The sequence below is a fragment of the Lepidochelys kempii genome, chromosome 27 (assembly GCF_965140265.1).
Source record: "Lepidochelys kempii isolate rLepKem1 chromosome 27, rLepKem1.hap2, whole genome shotgun sequence".
NCBI classification, from domain to species: domain Eukaryota; kingdom Metazoa; phylum Chordata; order Testudines; family Cheloniidae; genus Lepidochelys; species Lepidochelys kempii.
Window position 1 is genome coordinate 2302110 of NC_133282.1, and position 22543 is coordinate 2324652.

Consider the following 22543-nt stretch of genomic DNA (forward strand, 5'->3'; position numbering starts at 1 on the left):
CTGATTAGGGGGCGGGGCTTCACTGACTAGGGGTCCTATAAAGGTAGCATCCAGTCAGGCAGCGGCACAGACAGCTGAAGCGGCACAGGAGCTAGCAAACAGAGCTGTAAACGGGAGTTTGAGTGGGAGTTCTGTTGGAGAAGGTATTTGTGTGTGTTTGGTTTTGTATTGGTAGTATCTGTATGTGCAGGGGCTTTGTGCTGGGAGAGAAGCTGAGCCCTGATTAGGGGGCGGGGCTTCACTGACTAGGGGTCCTATAAAGGTAGCAGCCAGTCAGGCAGCGGAACAGACAGCTGCAGCGGCACAGGAGCTAGCAAACAGAGCTGTAAACAGGGGAGTTTGAGTGGGAGTTTTGTTGGAGGAGGAGGTATTTGTGTGTGTTTGGTTTTGTATTGGTAGTATCTGTATGTGTAGAGCCTTGGAGGGGCTAGGTGCTGGGAGAGAAGATGAGCCCTGATTAGGGGGCGGGGTTTCACTGACTAGGGGTCCTATAAAGGTAGCAGCCAGTCAGGCAGCGGCACAGACAGCTGAAGTGGCACAGAAGCTAGCAAACAGAGCTGTAAACAGGGGAGTTTGAGTGGGAGTTCTGTTGGAGGAGAAGGTATTTGTGTGTGTTTGGTTTTGTATTGTCAGTATCTGTATGTGCAGGGGCTTTGTGCTGGGAGAGAAGCTGAGCCCTGATTAGGGGGCGGGGCTTCCCAGACTAGGGGTCCTATAAAGGTAGCAGCCAGTCAGGCAGCGGCACAGGAGCTAGCAAACAGAGCTGTGAACAGTGGAGTTTGAGTGGGAGTTCTGTTGGAGGAGAAGGTATTTGTGTGTGTTTTTGTATTGGTAGTATCTGTATGTGTAGAGGCTTGGAGGGGCTAGGTGCTGGGAGAGAAGCTGAGCCCTGATTAGGGGGCGGGGCTTCACTGACTAGGGGTCCTATAAAGGTAGCAGCCAGTCACGCAGCGGCACAGACAGCTGCAGCGGCACAGGAGCTAGCAAACAGAGCTGTGAACAGGGGAGTTTGAGTGGGAGTTCTGTTGGAGGAGGAGGTATTTGTGTGTGTTTTTGTATTGGTGGTATCTGTATGTGTAGACGCTTTGAGGGGCTTTGTGCTGGGAGAGAAGCTGAGCCCGGATTAGGGGGCGGGGTTTCACTGACTAGGGGTCCTATAAAGGTAGCAGCCAGTCAGGCAGCGGAACAGACAGCTGCAGCGGCACAGGAGCTAGCAAACAGAGCTGTGAACAGGGGAGTTTGAGTGGGAGTTCTGTTGGAAGAGGAGGTATTTGTGTGTGTTTGGTTTTGTATTGGTAGTATCTGTATGTGTAGAGCCTTGGAGGGGCTAGGTGCTGGGAGAGAAGATGAGCCCTGATTAGGGGGCGGGGTTTCACTGACTAGGGGTCTTATAAAGGTAGCAGCCAGTCAGGCAGCGGCACAGACAGCTGAAGTGGCACAGAAGCTAGCAAACAGAGCTGTAAACAGGGGAGTTTGAGTGGGAGTTCTGTTGGAGGAGAAGGTATTTGTGTGTGTTTGGTTTTGTATTGTCAGTATATGTATGTGCAGGGGCTTTGTGCTGGGAGAGAAGCTGAGCCCTGATTAGGGGGCGGGGCTTCCCTGACTAGGGGTCCTATAAAGGTAGCAGCCAGTCAGGCAGCGGCACAGGAGCTAGCAAACAGAGCTGTGAACAGGGGAGTTTGAGTGGGAGTTCTGTTGGAGGAGAAGGTATTTGTGTGTTTTTGTATTGGTAGTATCTGTATGTGTAGAGGCTTGAAGGGGCTTTGTGCTGGGAGAGAAGCTGAGCCCTGATTAGGGGGCGGGGCTCCACTGACTAGGGGTCCTGTAAATGTAGCAGCCAGTCAGGCAGCGGCCCAGGAGCTAGCAAACAGAGCTGTAAACAGGGCAGTTTGAGTGGGAGTTCTGTTGGAGGAGAAGGTATTTGTGTGTGTTTGGTATTGGTAGTATCTGTATGTGTAGAGGCTTGGAGGGGCTAGGTGCTGGGAGAGAAGCTGAGCCCTGATTAGGGGCGGGGCTTCACTGACTAGGGGTCCTATAAAGGTAGCAGCCAGTCAGGCAGCGGCACAGACAGCTGCAGCGGCACAGGACCTAGCAAACAGAGCTGTAAACAGGGGAGTTTGAGTGGGAGTTCTGTTGGAGGAGAAGGTATTTGTGTGTGTTTGGTTTTGTATTGGTAGTATCTGTATGTGTAGGGGCTTTGTGCTGGGAGAGAAGCTGAGCCCTGATTAGGGGGCGGGGCTTCACTGACTAGGGGTCTTATAAAGGTAGCAGCCAGTCAGACAGCGGCACAGGAGCTAGCAAACAGAGCTCTAAGCAGGGGAGTTTGAGTGGGAGTTGTGTTGGAGGAGAAGGTATTTGTGTGTGTTTTTGTATTGGTAGAATCTGTATGTGTAGAGGCTTGGAGGGGCTCGGTGCTGGGAGAGAAGCTGAGCCCTGATTAGGGGGCGGGGCTTCACTGACTAGGGGTCCTATAAAGGTAGCAGCCAGTCAGGCAGAGGAACAGACAACTGCAGCGGCACAGGAGCTAGCAAACAGAGCTGTAAACAGGGGAGTTTGAGTGGGAGTTCTGTTGGAGGAGAAGGTATTTGTGTGTGTTTTTGTATTGGTAGTATCTGTATGTGTAGAGGCTTGAAGGGGCTTTGTGCTGGGAGAGAAGCTGAGCCCTGATTAGGGGGCGGGGCTTCACTGACTAGGGGTCCTATAAAGGTAGCATCCAGTCAGGCAGCGGCACAGACAGCTGAAGCGGCACAGGAGCTAGCAAACAGAGCTGTAAACGGGAGTTTGAGTGGGAGTTCTGTTGGAGAAGGTATTTGTGTGTGTTTGGTTTTGTATTGGTAGTATCTGTATGTGCAGGGGCTTTGTGCTGGGAGAGAAGCTGAGCCCTGATTAGGGGGCGCGGCTTCTCTGACTAGGGGTCCTATAAAGGTAGCAGCCAGTCAGGCAGCGGCTAAGACAGCTGCAGCGGCACAGGAGCTAGCAAACAGAGCTGTAAACAGGGGAGTTGGAGTTCTGTTGGAGGAGAAGGTATTTGTGTGTGTTTGGATTTGTATTGTCAGTATCTGTATGTGCAGGGGCTTTGTGCTGGGAGAGAAGCTGAGCCCTGATCAGGGGGCGGGGCTTCACTGACTAGGGGTCCTATAAAAGTAGCAGCCAGTCAGGCAGAGGAACAGACAGCTGCAGTGGCACAGGAGCTAGCAAACAGAGCTGTAAACAGGGGAGTTTGAGTGGGAGTTCTGTTGGAGGAGATGGTATTTGTGTGTGTTTGGTTTGTATTGGTAGTATCTGTATGTGTATTGGTTTGGCGGGGCTTTGTGCTTGGAGAGAAGCTGAGCCCTGATTAGGGGGCGGGGCTTCACTGACTAGGTTTCCTATAAAGGTAGCAGCCAGTCAGGCAGAGGAACAGACAGCTGCAGAGGCACAGGAGCTAGCAAACAGAGCTGTAAACAGGGGAGTTTGAGTGGGAGTTCTGTTGGAGGAGAAGGTATTTGTGTGTGTTTTTGTATTGGTAGTATCTGTATGTGTAGAGGCTTGAAGGGGCTTTGTGCTGGGAGAGAAGCTGAGCCCTGATTAGGGGGCGGGGCTTCACTGACTAGGGGTCCTATAAAGGTAGCAGCCAGTCAGGCAGAGGAACAGACAGCTGCAGCGGCACAGGAGCTAGCAAACAGAGCTGTAAGCAGGGGAGTTTGAGTGGGAGTTCTGTTGGAGGAGAAGGTATTTGTGTGTGTGTTTGTATTGGTAGTATCTGTATGTGTAGAGGCTTGGAGGGGCTTTGTGCTGGGAGAGAAGCTGAGCCCTGATTAGGGGGCGGGGCTTCCCTGACTAGGGGTCCTATAAAGGAAGCAGCCAGTCAGGCAGCGGCACCGGAGCTAGCAAACAGAGCTGTGAACAGGGGAGTTGGAGTGGGAGTTGTGTTGGAGGAGAAGGTATTTGTGTGTGTTTTTGTATTGGTGGTATCTGTATGTGTAGACGCTTTGAGGGGCTTTGTGCTGGGAGAGAAGCTGAGCCCTGAATAGGAGGCGGGGTTTCACTGTCTAGGGGTCCTATAAAGGTAGCAGCCAGTCAGGCATCGGAACAGACAGCTGAAGCGGCACAGGAGCAAGCAAACAGAGCTGTAAACAGGGGAGTTTGAGTGGGAGTTTTGTTGGAGGAGGAGGTATTTGTGTGTGTTTTTGTATTGGTGGTATCTGTATGTGTAGACGCTTTGAGGGGCTTTGTGCTGGGAGAGAAGCTGAGCCCTGATTAGGGGGCGGTGCTTCCCTGACTAGGGGTCCTATAAAGGTAGCAGCCAGTCAGGCAGCGGCACAGGAGCTAGCAAACAGAACTGTAAACAGGGGAGTTGGAGTTCTGTTGGAGGAGAAGGTATTTGTGTGTGTTTGGATTTGTATTGTCAGTATTTGTATGTGCAGGGGCTTTGTGCTGGGAGAGAAGCTGAGCCCTCATTAGGGGGCGGGGCTTCCCTGACTAGGGGTCCTACAAAGGTAGGAGCCAGTCAGGCAGCGGCACAGGAGCTAGCAAACAGAGCTTTTAACAGGGGAGTTGGAGTGGGAGTTCTGTTGGAGGAGAAGGTATTTGTGTGTTTTTGTATTGGTAGTATCTGTATGTGTAGAGGCTTGAAGGGGCTTTGTGCTGGGAGAGAAGCTGAGCCCTGATTAGGGGGCGGGGCTCCACTGACTAGGGGTCCTGTAAATGTAGCAGCCAGTCAGGCAGCGGCCCAGGAGCTAGCAAACAGAGCTGTAAACAGGGCAGTTTGAGTGGGAGTTCTGTTGGAGGAGAAGGTATTTGTGTGTGTTTTTGTATTGGTAGAATCTGTATGTGTAGAGGCTTGGAGGGGCTCGGTGCTGGGAGAGAAGCTGAGCCCTGATTAGGGGGCGGGGCTTCACTGACTAGGGGTCCTATAAAGGTAGCAGCCAGTCAGGCAGAGGAACAGACAGCTGAAGCGGCACAGGAGCTAGCAAACAGAGCTGTAAACAGGGGAGTTTGAGTGGGAGTTCTGTTGGAGAAGGTATTTCTGTGTGTTTGGTTTTGTATTGGTAGTATCTGTATGTGCAGGGGCTTTGTGCTGGGAGAGAAGCTGAGCCCTGATTAGGGGGCGGGGCTTCACTGACTAGGGGTCCTATAAAGGTAGCAGCCAGTCAGGCAGCGGAACAGACAGCTGCAGCGGCACAGGAGCTAGCAAACAGAGCTGTAAACAGGGGAGTTTGAGTGGGAGTTTTGTTGGAGGAGGAGGTATTTGTGTGTGTTTGGTTTTGTATTGGTAGTATCTGTATGTGTAGAGCCTTGGAGGGGCTAGGTGCTGGGAGAGAAGATGAGCCCTGATTAGGGGGCGGGGTTTCACTGACTAGGGGTCCTATAAAGGTAGCAGCCAGTCAGGCAGCGGCACAGACAGCTGAAGTGGCACAGAAGCTAGCAAACAGAGCTGTAAACAGGGGAGTTTGAGTGGGAGTTCTGTTGGAGGAGAAGGTATTTGTGTGTGTTTGGTTTTGTATTGGTAGTATCTGTATGTGCAGGGGTTTGGCGGGGCTTTGTGCTTGGAGAGAAGCTGAGCCCTGATTAGGGGGCGGGGCTTCACTGACGAGGGGTCCTATAAAGGTAGCAGCCAGTCAGGCAGCGGCACAGACAGCTGCAGTGGCACAGGCCCTAGCAAACAGAGCTGTAAACAGGGGAGTTGGAGTTCTGTTGGAGGAGAAGGAATTTGTGTGTGTTTGCATTTGTATTGTCAGTATCTGTATGTGCAGGGGCTTTGTGCTGGGAGAGAAGCTGAGCCCTGATTAGGGGGCGGGGCTTCCCTGACTAGGGGTCCTATAAAGGTAGCAGCCAGTCAGGCAGCGGCACAGGAGCTAGCAAACAGAGCTGTAAACATGGGAGTTTGAGTGGGAGTTCTGTTGGAGGAGAAGGTATTTGTGTGTGTTTTTTTTGTATTGGTAGTGTCTGTATGTGTAGAGGCTTGGAGGGGCTTTGTGCTGGGAGAGAAGCTGAGCCCTGATCAGGGGGCGGGGCTTCACTGACTAGGGGTCCTATAAAGGTAGCAGCCAGTCAGGCATCGGCACAGACAGCTGCAGCGGCACAGGAGCTAGCAAACAGAGCTGTAAACAGGGGAGTTGTAGTGGGAGTTCTGTTGGAGGAGAAGGTATTTGTGTGTGTTTGGTTTTGTATTGTCAGTATCTGTATATGCAGGGGCTTTGTGCTGGGAGAGAAGCTGAGCCCTGATTAGGGGGCGGTGCTTCCCTGACTAGGGGTCCTATAAAGGTAGCAGCCAGTCAGGCATCGGCACAGGAGCTAGCAAACAGCTGTAAACAGGGGAGTTTGTGTGGGAGTTCTGTTGGAGGAGAAGGTATTTGTGTGTTTGGTTTTGTATTGGTAGTATCTGTATGTGTAGGGGTTTGGCGGGGCTTTGTGCTGGGAGAGAAGCTGAGCCCTGATTAGGGGGCGCGGCTTCTCTGACTAGGGGTCCTATAAAGGTAGCAGCCAGTCAGGCAGCGGCTAAGACAGCTGCAGCGGCACAGGAGCTAGCAAACAGAGCTGTAAACAGGGGAGTTGGAGTTCTGTTGGAGGAGAAGGTATTTGTGTGTGTTTGGATTTGTATTGTCAGTATCTGTATGTGCAGGGGCTTTGTGCTGGGAGAGAAGCTGAGCCCTGATCAGGGGGCGGGGCTTCACTGACTAGGGGTCCTATAAAAGTAGCAGCCAGTCAGGCAGAGGAACAGACAGCTGCAGTGGCACAGGAGCTAGCAAACAGAGCTGTAAACAGGGGAGTTTGAGTGGGAGTTCTGTTGGAGGAGAAGGTATTTGTGTGTGTTTTTGTATTGGTAGTATCTGTATCTGTAGAGGCTTGAAGGGGCTTTGTGCTGGGAGAGAAGCTGAGCCCTGATTAGGGGGCGGGGCTTCACTGACTAGGGGTCCTATAAAGGTAGCAGCCAGTCAGGCAGAGGAACAGACAGCTGCAGCGGCACAGGAGCTAGCAAACAGAGCTGTAAGCAGGGGAGTTTGAGTGGGAGTTCTGTTGGAGGAGAAGGTATTTGTGTGTGTGTTTGTATTGGTAGTATCTGTATTTGTAGAGGCTTGGAGGGGCTTTGTGCTGGGAGAGAAGCTGAGCCCTGATTAGGGGGCGGGGCTTCCCTGACTAGGGGTCCTATAAAGGAAGCAGCCAGTCAGGCAGCGGCACCGGAGCTAGCAAACAGAGCTGTGAACAGGGGAGTTGGAGTGGGAGTTGTGTTGGAGGAGAAGGTATTTGTGTGTGTTTTTGTATTGGTGGTATCTGTATGTGTAGACGCTTTGAGGGGCTTTGTGCTGGGAGAGAAGCTGAGCCCTGAATAGGAGGCGGGGTTTCACTGTCTAGGGGTCCTATAAAGGTAGCAGCCAGTCAGGCATCGGAACAGACAGCTGAAGCGGCACAGGAGCAAGCAAACAGAGCTGTAAACAGGGGAGTTTGAGTGGGAGTTTTGTTGGAGGAGGAGGTATTTGTGTGTGTTTTTGTATTGGTGGTATCTGTATGTGTAGACGCTTTGAGGGGCCTTGTGCTGGGAGAGAAGCTGAGCCCTGATTAGGGGGCGGTGCTTCCCTGACTAGGGGTCCTATAAAGGTAGCAGCCAGTCAGGCAGCGGCACAGGAGCTAGCAAACAGAACTGTAAACAGGGGAGTTGGAGTTCTGTTGGAGGAGAAGGTATTTGTGTGTGTTTGGATTTGTATTGTCAGTATTTGTATGTGCAGGGGCTTTGTGCTGGGAGAGAAGCTGAGCCCTCATTAGGGGGCGGGGCTTCCCTGACTAGGGGTCCTACAAAGGTAGGAGCCAGTCAGGCAGCGGCACAGGAGCTAGCAAACAGAGCTTTTAACAGGGGAGTTGGAGTGGGAGTTCTGTTGGAGGAGAAGGTATTTGTGTGTGTTTGGTTTTGTATTGGTGGTATCTGTATGTGTATTGGTTTGGCGGGGCTTTGTGCTTGGAGAGAAGCTGAGCCCTGATTAGGGGGAGGGGTTTCACTGACTAGGGGTCCTGTAAATGTAGCAGCCAGTCAGGCAGCGGCCCAGTAGCTAGCAAACAGAGCTGTAAACAGGGGAGTTTGAGTGGGAGTTCTGTTGGAGGAGAAGGTATTTGTGTGTTTTTGTATTGGTAGTATCTGTATGTGTAGAGGCTTGAAGGGGCTTTGTGCTGGGAGAGAAGCTGAGCCCTGATTAGGGGGCGGGGCTTCACTGACTAGGGGTCCAATAAAGGTAGCAGCCAGTCAGGCAGCAGCACAGGAGCTAGCAAACAGAGCTGTGAAGAGGGGAGTTTGAGCGGGAGTTCTGTTGGAGGAGAAGGTATTTGTGTGTGTTTGGTTTTGTATTGGTAGTATCTGTATGTGTAGGGGCTTTGTGCTGGGAGAGAAGCTGAGCCCTGATTAGGGGGCGGGGCTTCACTGACTAGGGGTCTTATAAAGGCAGCAGCCAGTCAGACAGCGGCACAGGAGCTAGCAAACAGAGCTCTAAGCAGGGGAGTTTGAGTGGGAGTTGTGTTGGAGGAGTAGGTATTTGTGTGTGTTTTTGTATTGGTAGAATCTGTATGTGTAGAGGCTTGGAGGGGCTCGGTGCTGGGAGAGAAGCTGAGCCCTGATTAGGGGGCGGGGCTTCACTGACGAGGGGTCCTATAAAGGTAGCAGCCAGTCAGGCAGAGGAACAGACAGCTGCAGCGGCACAGGAGCTAGCAAACAGAGCTGTAAACAGGGGAGTTGGAGTGGGAGTTCTGTTGGAGGAGAAGGTATTTGTGTGTGTTTGGTTTTGTATTGTCAGTATCTGTATGTGCAGGGGCTTTGTGCTGGGAGAGAAGCTGAGCCCTGATTAGGGGGCGGGGCTTCCCTGACTAGGGGTCCTATAAAGGTAGCAGCCAGTCAGGCAGCGGCACAGGAGCTAGCAAACAGAGCTGTAAACAGGGGAGGTTGAATGGGAGTTCTGTTGGAGGAGAAGGTATTTGTGTGTGTTTTTTTTGTATTGGTAGTGTCTGTATGTGTAGAGGCTTGGAGGGGCTTTGTGCTGGGAGAGAAGCTGAGCCCTGATCAGGGGGCGGGGCTTCACTGACTAGGGGTCCTATAAAGGTAGCAGCCAGTCAGGCATCGGCACAGACAGCTGTAGCGGCACAGGAGCTAGCAAACAGAGCTGTAAACAGGGGAGTTGTAGTGGGAGTTCTGTTGGAGGAGAAGGTATTTGTGTGTGTTTGGTTTTGTATTGTCAGTATCTGTATGTGCAGGGGCTTTGTGCTGGGAGAGAAGCTGAGCCCTGATTAGGGGGCGGTGCTTCCCTGACTAGGGGTCCTATAAAGGTAGCAGCCAGTCAGGCATCGGCACAGAGCGAGCAAACAGCTGTAAACAGGGGAGTTTGTGTGGTAGTTCTGTTCGAGGAGAAGGTATTTGTGTGTGTTTGGTTTTGTATTGGTAGTATCTGTATGTGTAGGGGTTTGGCGGGGCTTTGTGCTGGGAGAGAAGCTGAGCCCTGATTAGGGGGCGGGGCTTCACTGACTAGGGGTCCTATAAATGTAGCAGCCAGTCAGGCAGCGGCTAAGACAGCTGAAGCGGCACAGGAGCTAGCAAACAGAGCTGTAAACAGGGGAGTTGGAGTTCTGTTGGAGGAGGAGGTATTTGTGTGTGTTTGGATTTGTATTGTCAGTATCTGTATGTGCAGGGGCTTTGTGCTGGGAGAGAAGCTGAGCCCTGATTAGGGGGCGGGGCTTCACTGACTAGGGGTCCTATAAAAGTAGCAGCCAGTCAGGCAGAGGAACAGACAGCTGCAGCGGCACAGGAGCTAGCAAACAGAGCTGTAAACAGGGGAGTTTGAGTGGGAGTTCTGTTGGAGGAGAAGGTATTTGTGTGTGTTTTTGTATTGGTAGTATCTGTATGTGTAGAGGCTTGAAGGGGCTTTGTGCTGGGAGAGAAGCTGATCCCTGATTAGGGGGCGGGGCTTCACTGACTAGGGGTCCTATAAAGGTAGCAGCCAGTCAGGCAGCGGCACCGGAGCTAGCAAACAGAGCTGTGAACAGGGGAGTTTGAGTGGGAGTTTTGTTGGAGGAGGAGGTATTTGTGTGTGTTTGGTTTTGTATTGGTAGTATCTGTATGTGTAGGGGCTTTGTGCTGGGAGAGAAGCTGAGCCCTGATTAGGGGGCGGGGCTTCCCTGACTAGGGGTCCTATAAAGGTAGCAGCCAGTCAGGCAGCGGCACAGGAGCTAGCAAACAGAGCTGTAAACAGGGGAGTTTGAGTGGGAGTTCTGTTGGAGGAGATGGTATTTGTGTGTGTTTGGTTTTGTATTCGTAGTATATGTATGTGTAGAGGCTTGGAGGGGCTTTGTGCTGGGAGAGAAGCTGGGCCCTGATTAGGGGGCGGGGCTTCACTGACTAGGGGTCCTATAAAGGTAGCAGCCAGTCAGGCAGCGGCACAGGAGCCAGCAAACAGACCTATAAACAGGGGAGTTTGAGTGGGAGTTCTGTTGGAGGAGAAGGTATTTGTCTGTGTTTGGTTTTGTATTGGTAGTATCTGTATGTGTAGGGGCTTTGTGCTGGGAGAGAAGCTGAGCCCTGATTAGGGGGCGGGGCTTCACTGACTTGGGGTCCTATAAAGGTAGCAGCCAGTCAGGCAGCGGCACAGGAGCTAGCAAACAGAGCTTTTAACACGGGAGTTTGAGTGGGAGTTCTGTTGGAGGAGAAGGTATTTGTTTGTGTTTTTGTATTGGTATTATCTGTATGTGTAGAGGCTTGGAGGGGCTTTGTGCTGGGAGAGAAGCTGGGCCCTGATTAGGGGGCGGGGCTTCACTGACTAGGGGTCCTATAAAGGGAGCAGCCAGTCAGGCAGCGGCACAGGAGCGAGCAAACAGACCTGTAAACAGGGGAGTTTGAGTGGGAGTTCTGATGGAGGAGATGGTATTTGTGTGTGTTTGGTTTTGTATTGGTAGTATATGTATGTGTAGAGGCTTGAAGGGGCTTTCTGCTGGGAGAGAAGCTGAGCCCTGATTAGGGGGCGGGGCTTGACTGACTCGGGGTCCTATAAAGGTAGCAGCCAGTCAGGCAGAGGAACAGACAGCTGCAGCGGCACAGGAGCTAGCAAACAGAGCTGTAAACAGGGGAGTTGGAGTGGGAGTTCTGTTGGAGGAGAAGGTATTTGTGTGTGTTTGGTTTTGTGTTGGTAGTATCTGTATGTGTAGGGGCTTTGTGCTGGGAGAGAAGCTGAGCCCTGATTAGGGGGCGGGGCTTCACTGACTAGGGGTCTTATAAAGGTAGCAGCCAGTCAGACAGCGGCACAGGAGCTAGCAAACAGAGCTCTAAGCAGGGGAGTTTGAGTGGGAGTTCTGTTGGAGGAGAAGGTATTTGTGTGTGTTTTTGTATTGGTAGTATCTGTATGTGTAGAGGCTTGAAGGGGCTTTGTGCTGGGAGAGAAGCTGAGCCCTGATTAGGGGGCGGGGCTTCACTGACTAGGGGTCCTATAAAGGTAGCAGCCAGTCAGGCAGAGGAACAGACAGCTGCAGCGGCACAGGAGCTAGCAAACAGAGCTGTAAGCAGGGGAGTTTGAGTGGGAGTTCTGTTGGAGGAGAAGGTATTTGTGTGTGTGTTTGTATTGGTAGTATCTGTATGTGTAGAGGCTTGGAGGGGCTTTGTGCTGGGAGAGAAGCTGAGCCCTGATTAGGGGGCGGGGCTTCCCTGACTAGGGGTCCTATAAAGGAAGCAGCCAGTCAGGCAGCGGCACCGGAGCTAGCAAACAGAGCTGTGAACAGGGGAGTTGGAGTGGGAGTTGTGTTGGAGGAGAAGGTATTTGTGTGTGTTTTTGTATTGGTGGTATCTGTATGTGTAGACGCTTTGAGGGGCTTTGTGCTGGGAGAGAAGCTGAGCCCTGAATAGGAGGCGGGGTTTCACTGTCTAGGGGTCCTATAAAGGTAGCAGCCAGTCAGGCATCGGAACAGACAGCTGAAGCGGCACAGGAGCAAGCAAACAGAGCTGTAAACAGGGGAGTTTGAGTGGGAGTTTTGTTGGAGGAGGAGGTATTTGTGTGTGTTTTTGTATTGGTGGTATCTGTATGTGTAGACGCTTTGAGGGGCCTTGTGCTGGGAGAGAAGCTGAGCCCTGATTAGGGGGCGGTGCTTCCCTGACTAGGGGTCCTATAAAGGTAGCAGCCAGTCAGGCAGCGGCACAGGAGCTAGCAAACAGAACTGTAAACAGGGGAGTTGGAGTTCTGTTGGAGGAGAAGGTATTTGTGTGTGTTTGGATTTGTATTGTCAGTATTTGTATGTGCAGGGGCTTTGTGCTGGGAGAGAAGCTGAGCCCTCATTAGGGGGCGGGGCTTCCCTGACTAGGGGTCCTACAAAGGTAGGAGCCAGTCAGGCAGCGGCACAGGAGCTAGCAAACAGAGCTTTTAACAGGGGAGTTGGAGTGGGAGTTCTGTTGGAGGAGAAGGTATTTGTGTGTGTTTGGTTTTGTATTGGTGGTATCTGTATGTGTATTGGTTTGGCGGGGCTTTGTGCTTGGAGAGAAGCTGAGCCCTGATTAGGGGGAGGGGTTTCACTGACTAGGGGTCCTGTAAATGTAGCAGCCAGTCAGGCAGCGGCCCAGTAGCTAGCAAACAGAGCTGTAAACAGGGGAGTTTGAGTGGGAGTTCTGTTGGAGGAGAAGGTATTTGTGTGTTTTTGTATTGGTAGTATCTGTATGTGTAGAGGCTTGAAGGGGCTTTGTGCTGGGAGAGAAGCTGAGCCCTGATTAGGGGGCGGGGCTTCACTGACTAGGGGTCCAATAAAGGTAGCAGCCAGTCAGGCAGCAGCACAGGAGCTAGCAAACAGAGCTGTGAAGAGGGGAGTTTGAGCGGGAGTTCTGTTGGAGGAGAAGGTATTTGTGTGTGTTTGGTTTTGTATTGGTAGTATCTGTATGTGTAGGGGCTTTGTGCTGGGAGAGAAGCTGAGCCCTGATTAGGGGGCGGGGCTTCACTGACTAGGGGTCTTATAAAGGCAGCAGCCAGTCAGACAGCGGCACAGGAGCTAGCAAACAGAGCTCTAAGCAGGGGAGTTTGAGTGGGAGTTGTGTTGGAGGAGTAGGTATTTGTGTGTGTTTTTGTATTGGTAGAATCTGTATGTGTAGAGGCTTGGAGGGGCTCGGTGCTGGGAGAGAAGCTGAGCCCTGATTAGGGGGCGGGGCTTCACTGACGAGGGGTCCTATAAAGGTAGCAGCCAGTCAGGCAGAGGAACAGACAGCTGCAGCGGCACAGGAGCTAGCAAACAGAGCTGTAAACAGGGGAGTTGGAGTGGGAGTTCTGTTGGAGGAGAAGGTATTTGTGTGTGTTTGGTTTTGTATTGTCAGTATCTGTATGTGCAGGGGCTTTGTGCTGGGAGAGAAGCTGAGCCCTGATTAGGGGGCGGGGCTTCCCTGACTAGGGGTCCTATAAAGGTAGCAGCCAGTCAGGCAGCGGCACAGGAGCTAGCAAACAGAGCTGTAAACAGGGGAGGTTGAATGGGAGTTCTGTTGGAGGAGAAGGTATTTGTGTGTGTTTTTTTTGTATTGGTAGTGTCTGTATGTGTAGAGGCTTGGAGGGGCTTTGTGCTGGGAGAGAAGCTGAGCCCTGATCAGGGGGCGGGGCTTCACTGACTAGGGGTCCTATAAAGGTAGCAGCCAGTCAGGCATCGGCACAGACAGCTGTAGCGGCACAGGAGCTAGCAAACAGAGCTGTAAACAGGGGAGTTGTAGTGGGAGTTCTGTTGGAGGAGAAGGTATTTGTGTGTGTTTGGTTTTGTATTGTCAGTATCTGTATGTGCAGGGGCTTTGTGCTGGGAGAGAAGCTGAGCCCTGATTAGGGGGCGGTGCTTCCCTGACTAGGGGTCCTATAAAGGTAGCAGCCAGTCAGGCATCGGCACAGAGCGAGCAAACAGCTGTAAACAGGGGAGTTTGTGTGGTAGTTCTGTTCGAGGAGAAGGTATTTGTGTGTGTTTGGTTTTGTATTGGTAGTATCTGTATGTGTAGGGGTTTGGCGGGGCTTTGTGCTGGGAGAGAAGCTGAGCCCTGATTAGGGGGCGGGGCTTCACTGACTAGGGGTCCTATAAATGTAGCAGCCAGTCAGGCAGCGGCTAAGACAGCTGAAGCGGCACAGGAGCTAGCAAACAGAGCTGTAAACAGGGGAGTTGGAGTTCTGTTGGAGGAGGAGGTATTTGTGTGTGTTTGGATTTGTATTGTCAGTATCTGTATGTGCAGGGGCTTTGTGCTGGGAGAGAAGCTGAGCCCTGATTAGGGGGCGGGGCTTCACTGACTAGGGGTCCTATAAAAGTAGCAGCCAGTCAGGCAGAGGAACAGACAGCTGCAGCGGCACAGGAGCTAGCAAACAGAGCTGTAAACAGGGGAGTTTGAGTGGGAGTTCTGTTGGAGGAGAAGGTATTTGTGTGTGTTTTTGTATTGGTAGTATCTGTATGTGTAGAGGCTTGAAGGGGCTTTGTGCTGGGAGAGAAGCTGATCCCTGATTAGGGGGCGGGGCTTCACTGACTAGGGGTCCTATAAAGGTAGCAGCCAGTCAGGCAGCGGCACCGGAGCTAGCAAACAGAGCTGTGAACAGGGGAGTTTGAGTGGGAGTTTTGTTGGAGGAGGAGGTATTTGTGTGTGTTTGGTTTTGTATTGGTAGTATCTGTATGTGTAGGGGCTTTGTGCTGGGAGAGAAGCTGAGCCCTGATTAGGGGGCGGGGCTTCCCTGACTAGGGGTCCTATAAAGGTAGCAGCCAGTCAGGCAGCGGCACAGGAGCTAGCAAACAGAGCTGTAAACAGGGGAGTTTGAGTGGGAGTTCTGTTGGAGGAGATGGTATTTGTGTGTGTTTGGTTTTGTATTCGTAGTATATGTATGTGTAGAGGCTTGGAGGGGCTTTGTGCTGGGAGAGAAGCTGGGCCCTGATTAGGGGGCGGGGCTTCACTGACTAGGGGTCCTATAAAGGTAGCAGCCAGTCAGGCAGCGGCACAGGAGCCAGCAAACAGACCTATAAACAGGGGAGTTTGAGTGGGAGTTCTGTTGGAGGAGAAGGTATTTGTCTGTGTTTGGTTTTGTATTGGTAGTATCTGTATGTGTAGGGGCTTTGTGCTGGGAGAGAAGCTGAGCCCTGATTAGGGGGCGGGGCTTCACTGACTTGGGGTCCTATAAAGGTAGCAGCCAGTCAGGCAGCGGCACAGGAGCTAGCAAACAGAGCTTTTAACACGGGAGTTTGAGTGGGAGTTCTGTTGGAGGAGAAGGTATTTGTTTGTGTTTTTGTATTGGTATTATCTGTATGTGTAGAGGCTTGGAGGGGCTTTGTGCTGGGAGAGAAGCTGGGCCCTGATTAGGGGGCGGGGCTTCACTGACTAGGGGTCCTATAAAGGGAGCAGCCAGTCAGGCAGCGGCACAGGAGCGAGCAAACAGACCTGTAAACAGGGGAGTTTGAGTGGGAGTTCTGATGGAGGAGATGGTATTTGTGTGTGTTTGGTTTTGTATTGGTAGTATATGTATGTGTAGAGGCTTGAAGGGGCTTTCTGCTGGGAGAGAAGCTGAGCCCTGATTAGGGGGCGGGGCTTGACTGACTCGGGGTCCTATAAAGGTAGCAGCCAGTCAGGCAGAGGAACAGACAGCTGCAGCGGCACAGGAGCTAGCAAACAGAGCTGTAAACAGGGGAGTTGGAGTGGGAGTTCTGTTGGAGGAGAAGGTATTTGTGTGTGTTTGGTTTTGTGTTGGTAGTATCTGTATGTGTAGGGGCTTTGTGCTGGGAGAGAAGCTGAGCCCTGATTAGGGGGCGGGGCTTCACTGACTAGGGGTCTTATAAAGGTAGCAGCCAGTCAGACAGCGGCACAGGAGCTAGCAAACAGAGCTCTAAGCAGGGGAGTTTGAGTGGGAGTTCTGTTGGAGGAGAAGGTATTTGTGTGTGTTTTTGTATTGGTAGTATCTGTATGTGTAGAGGCTTGAAGGGGCTTTGTGCTGGGAGAGAAGCTGAGCCCTGATTAGGGGGCGGGGCTTCACTGACTAGGGGTCCTATAAAGGTAGCAGCCAGTCAGGCAGAGGAACAGACAGCTGCAGCGGCACAGGAGCTAGCAAACAGAGCTGTAAGCAGGGGAGTTTGAGTGGGAGTTCTGTTGGAGGAGAAGGTATTTGTGTGTGTGTTTGTATTGGTAGTATCTGTATGTGTAGAGGCTTGGAGGGGCTTTGTGCTGGGAGAGAAGCTGAGCCCTGATTAGGGGGCGGGGCTTCCCTGACTAGGGGTCCTATAAAGGAAGCAGCCAGTCAGGCAGCGGCACCGGAGCTAGCAAACAGAGCTGTGAACAGGGGAGTTGGAGTGGGAGTTGTGTTGGAGGAGAAGGTATTTGTGTGTGTTTTTGTATTGGTGGTATCTGTATGTGTAGACGCTTTGAGGGGCTTTGTGCTGGGAGAGAAGCTGAGCCCTGAATAGGAGGCGGGGTTTCACTGTCTAGGGGTCCTATAAAGGTAGCAGCCAGTCAGGCATCGGAACAGACAGCTGAAGCGGCACAGGAGCAAGCAAACAGAGCTGTAAACAGGGGAGTTTGAGTGGGAGTTTTGTTGGAGGAGGAGGTATTTGTGTGTGTTTTTGTATTGGTGGTATCTGTATGTGTAGACGCTTTGAGGGGCTTTGTGCTGGGAGAGAAGCTGAGCCCTGATTAGGGGGCGGTGCTTCCCTGACTAGGGGTCCTATAAAGGTAGCAGCCAGTCAGGCAGCGGCACAGGAGCTAGCAAACAGAGCTCTAAGCAGGGGAGTTTGAGTGGGAGTTCTGTTGGAGGAGAAGGTATTTGTGTGTGTTTGGTTTTGTATTGGTAGTATCTGTATGTGTAGGGGCTTTGTGCTGGGAGAGAAGCTGAGCCCTCATTAGGGGGCGGGGCTTCACTGACTAGGGGTCTTATAAAGGTAGCAGCCAGTCAGACAGCGGCACAGGAGCTAGCAAACAGAGCTCTAAGCAGGGGAGTTTGAGTGGGAGTTGTGTTGGAGGAGAAGGTATTTGTGTGTGTTTTTGTATTGGTAGAATCTGTATGTGTAGAGGCTTGGAGGGGCTTTGTGCTGGGAGAGAAGCTGAGCCCTGATTAGGGGGCGGGGCTTCACTGACTAGGGGTCCTATAAAGGTAGCATCCAGTCAGGCAGCGGCACAGACAGCTGAAGCGGCACAGGAGCTAGCAAACAGAGCTGTAAACAGGGGAGTTGGAGTGGGAGTTCTGTTGGAGGAGAAGGTATTTGTGTGTGTTTGGTTTTGTATTGGTAGTATCTGTATGTGTAGGGGCTTTGTGCTGGGAGAGAAGCTGAGCCCTGATTAGGGGGCGGGGTTTACCTGACTAGGGGTCCTATAAAGGTAGCAGCCAGTCAGGCAGCAGCACAGGAGCTAGCAAACAGAGCTGTGAACAGGGGAGTTGGAGTGGGAGTTCTGTTGGAGGAGAAGGTATTTGTGTGTGTTTGGTTTTGTATTGTCAGTATCTGTATGTGCAGGGGCTTTGTGCTGGGAGAGAAGCTGGGCCCTGATTAGGGGGCGGGGCTTCACTGACTAGGGGTCCTATAAAGGGAGCAGCCAGTCAGGCAGCGGCACAGGAGCGAGCAAACAGACCTGTAAACAGGGGAGTTTGAGTGGGAGTTCTGATGGAGGAGATGGTATTTGTGTGTGTTTGGTTTTGTATTGGTAGTATATGTATGTGTAGAGGCTTGAAGGGGCTTTGTGCTGGGAGAGAAGCTGAGCCCTGATTAGGGGGCGGGGCTTGACTGACTAGGGGTCCTATAAAGGTAGCAGCCAGTCAGGCAGCGGCACAGACAGCTGAAGCGGCACAGGAGCTAGCAAACAGAGCTGTGAACAGGGGAGTTTGAGTGGGAGTTCTGTTGGAGGAGAAGGTATTTGTGTGTGTTTTTGTATTGGTGGTATCTGTATGTGTAGACGCTTTGAGGGGCTTTGTGCTGGGAGAGAAGCTGAGCCCGGATTAGGGGGCGGGGTTTCACTGACTAGGGGTCCTATAAAGGTAGCAGCCAGTCAGGCAGCGGAACAGACAGCTGCAGCGGCACAGGAGCTAGCAAACAGAGCTGTAAACAGGGGAGTTTGAGTGGGAGTTTTGTTGGAGGAGGAGGTATTTGTGTGTGTTTGGTTTTGTATTGGTAGTATCTGTATGTGTAGAGCCTTGGAGGGGCTAGGTGCTGGGAGAGAAGATGAGCCCTGATTAGGGGGCGGGGTTTCACTGACTAGGGGTCCTATAAAGGTAGCAGCCAGTCAGGCAGCGGCACAGACAGCTGAAGTGGCACAGAAGCTAGCAAACAGAGCTGTAAACAGGGGAGTTTGAGTGGGAGTTCTGTTGGAGGAGAAGGTATTTGTGTGTGTTTGGTTTTGTATTGTCAGTATCTGTATGTGCAGGGGCTTTGTGCTGGGAGAGAAGCTGAGCCCTGATTAGGGGGCGGGGCTTCCCTGACTAGGGGTCCTATAAAGGTAGCAGCCAGTCAGGCAGCGGCACAGGAGCTAGCAAACAGAGCTGTGAACAGGGGAGTTTGAGTGGGAGTTCTATTGGAGAAGATGGTATTTGTGTGTGTTTTTGTATTGGTAGTATCTGTATGTGTAGAGGCTTGAAGGGGCTTTGTGCTCGGAGAGAAGCTGAGCCCTCATTAGGGGGCGGGGCTTCACTGACTAGGGGTCCTATAAAGGTAGCAGCCAGTCAGGCAGCGGCTCAGACAGCTGCAGCGGCACAGGAGCTCGCAAACAGAGCTGTAAACAGGGGAGTTGGAGAGGGAGTTCTGTTGGAGGTGAAGGTATTTGTGTGTGTTTGGTTTTGTATTGTCAGTATCTGTATGTGCAGGGGCTTTGTGCTGGGAGAGAAGCTGAGCCCTGATTAGGGGGCGGTGCTTCCCTGACTAGGGGTCCTATAAAGGTAGCATCCAGTGAGGCAGCGGCACAGGAGCTAGCAAACAGCTGTAAACAGGGGAGTTTGTGTGGGAGTTCTGTTGGAGGAGAAGGTATTTGTGTGTGTTTGGTTTTGTATTGGTAGTATCTGTATGTGTAGGGGTTTGGCGGGGCTTTGTGCTTGGAGAGAAGCTGAGCCCTGATTAGGGGGCGGGGCTTCACTGACGAGGGGTCCTATAAAGGTAGCAGCCAGTCAGGCAGCGGCACAGACAGCTGCAGTGGCACAGGCGCTAGCAAACAGAGCTGTAAACAGGGGAGTTGGAGTTCTGTTGGAGGAGAAGGAATTTGTGTGTGTTTGGATTTGTATTGTCAGTATCTGTATGTGCAGGGGCTTTGTGCTGGGAGAGAAGCTGAGCCCTGATTAGGGGGCGGGGCTTCCCTGACTAGGGGTCCTATAAAGGTAGCAGCCAGTCAGGCAGCGGCACAGGAGCTAGCAAACAGAGCTGTAAACAGGGGAGTTTGAGTGGGAGTTCTGTTGGAGGAGAAGGTATTTGTGTGTGTTTTTTTTGTATTGGTAGTGTCTGTATTTGTAGAGGCTTGGAGGGGCTTTGTGCTGGGAGAGAAGCTGAGCCCTGATCAGGGGGCGGGGCTTCACTGACTAGGGGTCCTATAAAGGTAGCAGCCAGTCAGGCATCGGCACAGACAGCTGCAGCGGCACAGGAGCTAGCAAACAGAGCTGTAAACAGGGGAGTTGTAGTGGGAGTTCTGTTGGAGGAGAAGGGATTTGTGTGTGTTTGGTTTTGTATTGTCAGTATCTGTATGTGCAGGGGCTTTGTGCTGGGAGAGAAGCTGAGCCCTGATTAGGGGGCGGTGCTTCCCTGACTAGGGGTCCTATAAAGGTAGCAGCCAGTCAGGCATCGGCACAGGAGCTAGCAAACAGCTGTAAACAGGGGAGTTTGTGTGGGAGTTCTGTTGGAGGAGAAGGTATTTGTGTGTTTGGTTTTGTATTGGTAGTATCTGTATGTGTAGGAGTTTGGCGGGGCTTTGTGCTGGGAGAGAAGCTGAGCCCTGATTAGGGGGCGCGGCTTCACTGACTAGGGGTCCTATAAAGGTAGCAGCCAGTCAGGCAGCGGCTAAGACAGCTGCAGCGGCACAGGAGCTAGCAAACAGAGCTGTAAACAGGGGAGTTGGAGTTCTGTTGGAGGAGAAGGTATTTGTGTGTGTTTGGATTTGTATTGTCAGTATCTGTATGTGCAGGGGCTTTGTGCTGGGAGAGAAGCTGAGCCCTGATTAGGGGGCGGGGCTTCACTGACTAGGGGTCCTATAAAGGTAGCAGCCAGTCAGGCAGCGGCAGAGGAGCTAGCAAACAGAGCTGTAAACAGGGGAGTTTGAGTGGGAGTTCCGTTGGAGGAGAAGGTATTTGTGTGTGTGTGTTTTTGTATTGGTAGTATCTGTATGTGTAGAGGCTTGGAGGGGCTTTGTGCTGGGAGAGAAGCTGAGCCCTGATTAGGAAGCGGGGCTTCACTGACTAGGGGTCCTATAAAGGTAGCAGCCAGTCAGGCAGCGGCAGAGAGCTGCAGCGGCACAGGAGCTAGCAAACAGAGCTTTTAACATGGGAGTTGGAGTGGGAGTTCTGTTGGAAGAGAAGGTATTTGTGTGTGTTTGGTTTTGTATTGGTAGTATATGTATGTGTAGGGGCTTTCTGCTGGGAGAGAAGCTGAGCCCTGATTAGGGGGCGGGGCTTCACTGACTAGGGGTCTTATAAAGGTAGCAGCCAGTCAGACAGCGGCACAGGAGCTAGCAAACAGAGCTCTAAGCAGGGGAGTTTGAGTGGGAGTTCTGTTGGAGGAGAAGGTATTTGTGTGTGTTTGGTTTTGTATTGGTAGTATCTGTATGTGTAGGGGCTTTGTGCTGGGAGAGAAGCTGAGCCCTCATTAGGGGGCGGGGCTTCACTGACTAGGGGTCTTATAAAGGTAGCAGCCAGTCAGACAGCGGCACAGGAGCTAGCAAACAGAGCTCTAAGCAGGGGAGTTTGAGTGGGAGTTGTGTTGGAGGAGAAGGTATTTGTGTGTGTTTTTGTATTGGTAGAATCTGTATGTGTAGAGGCTTGGAGGGGCTCGGTGCTGGGAGAGAAGCTGAGCCCTGATTAGGGGGCGGGGCTTCACTGACTAGGGGTCCTATAAAGGTAGCAACCAGTCAGGCAGAGGAACAGACAACTGCAGCGGCACAGGAGCTAGCAAACAGAGCTGTAAACAGGGGAGTTTGAGTGGGAGTTCTGTTGGAGGAGAAGGTATTTGTGTGTGTTTTTGTATTGGTAGTATCTGTATGTGTAGAGGCTTGAAGGGGCTTTGTGCTGGGAGAGAAGCTGAGCCCTGATTAGGGGGCGGGGCTTCACTGACTAGGGGTCCTATAAAGGTAGCAGCCAGTCAGGCAGCGGCACAGACAGCTGAAGCGGCACAGGAGCTAGCAAACAGAGCTGTAAACAGGGGAGTTGGAGTGGGAGTTCTGTTGGAGGAGAAGGTATTTGTGTGTGTTTGGTTTTGTATTGGTAGTATCTGTATGTGTAGGGGCTTTGTGCTGGGAGAGAAGCTGAGCCCTGATTAGGGGGCGGGGTTTACCTGACTAGGGGTCCTATAAAGGTAGCAGCCAGTCAGGCAGCAGCACAGGAGCTAGCAAACAGAGCTGTGAACAGGGGAGTTGGAGTGGGAGTTCTGTTGGAGGAGAAGGTATTTGTGTGTGTTTGGTTTTGTATTGTCAGTATCTGTATGTGCAGGGGCTTTGTGCTGGGAGAGAAGCTGAGCCCTGATTAGGGGGCGGTGCTTCCCTGACTAGGGGTCCTATAAAGGTAGCAGCCAGTCAGGCAGCGGCACAGGAGCTAGCAAACAGAGCTGTGAACAGGGGAGTTTGTGTGGGAGTTCTGTTGGAGGAGAAGGTATTTGTGTGTGTTTGGTTTTGTATTGGTAGTGTCTGTATGTGTAGAGGCTTGGAGGGGCTTTGTGCTGGGAGAGAAGATGAGCCCTGATTAGGGGGCGGGGCTTCACTGACTTGGCGTCCTATAAAGGTAGCAGCCAGTCAGGCATCGGCACAGACAGCTGCAGCGGCACAGGAGCTAGCAAACAGAGCTGTAAACAGGGGAGTTTGAGTGGGAGTTCTGTTGGAGGAGAAGGTATTTGTCTGTGTTTGGTTTTGTATTGGTAGTATCTGTATGTGTAGGGGCTTTGTGCTGGGAGAGAAGCTGAGCCCTGATTAGGGGGCGGGGCTTCACTGACTTGGGGTCCTATAAAGGTAGCAGCCAGTCAGGCAGCGGCACAGGAGCTAGCAAACAGAGCTTTTAACACGGGAGTTTGAGTGGGAGTTCTGTTGGAGGAGAAGGTATTTGTTTGTGTTTTTGTATTGGTATTATCTGTATGTGTAGAGGCTTGGAGGGGCTTTGTGCTGGGAGAGAAGCTGGGCCCTGATTAGGGGGCGGGGCTTCACTGACTAGGGGTCCTATAAAGGGAGCAGCCAGTCAGGCAGCGGCACAGGAGCGAGCAAACAGACCTGTAAACAGGGGAGTTTGAGTGGGAGTTCTGATGGAGGAGATGGTATTGGTGTGTGTTTGGTTTTGTATTGGTAGTATATGTATGTGTAGAGGCTTGAAGGGGCTTTGTGCTGGGAGAGAAGCTGAGCCCTGATTAGGGCGCGGGGCTTGACTGACTAGGGGTCCTATAAAGGTAGCAGCCAGTCAGGCAGAGGAACAGA